Source organism: Schistocerca serialis, chromosome 4, assembly GCF_023864345.2.
Source record: "Schistocerca serialis cubense isolate TAMUIC-IGC-003099 chromosome 4, iqSchSeri2.2, whole genome shotgun sequence".
NCBI classification, from domain to species: Eukaryota; Metazoa; Arthropoda; class Insecta; order Orthoptera; family Acrididae; genus Schistocerca; species Schistocerca serialis.
Window position 1 is genome coordinate 487,302,301 of NC_064641.1, and position 742 is coordinate 487,303,042.

Consider the following 742-nt stretch of genomic DNA (forward strand, 5'->3'; position numbering starts at 1 on the left):
TCTGAGATGATGGAGACGGGTAAATGTATCAATTTGATGTAAGAGACCCAGAGTCGAAATTTTTAAGCGAAAATCGTTCTAATACCTCTCACAGTGGACTACATGTGACAGTAATATTGTTGCTAAGAGTGCTGCGTAGGCAAGTTTGAGAAGTGGTAGTATGGACAAGAGCAATAAAAAATGTCTAATAAACATGGCGTCTAAGAAGCATACCTTAAGAGCTATGACCACCTTGTTCCTCCTTCCATACTGTGGAACACTACAAGCTCTTTGCTTTCCATATTTCTGGAGGAAGGAGTATGGACCAAAACAAGAAAAAGTGTATAATAAATATGGGCTGCAAAATGCGTACCTGATGAGCGATGGGCACTTGTTCATTAGAAAAGAAACGTTTAACAGTAGCGTTAATGGAAAACGTCATAGCTCTTAAGGTATGCACTTTAGAGCCCATGCTTACTGGAAATTTTTTCTTGTTTTGGTCCATACTACCACCTTTCAAAATATAGAAAGCGAAGAACTTGCAGTAGAAGAGATTTGTTTCGCATTATCGAAGGTGAAGAAGTGACCCTAGATCTTAAGATATTAATTTTGGAGCCCATATGTTATGTTATATTGTTATGTTAAACGGGGACCTAGGAACGACGGAGAGGCTCCGTCCCCACCGCTGCCGCAGTGGTTCACAACCCCACGACGACTATCGCAGCCCACTTCGCCCCTCGCCGCCCCACACCGAAGCCAGGGT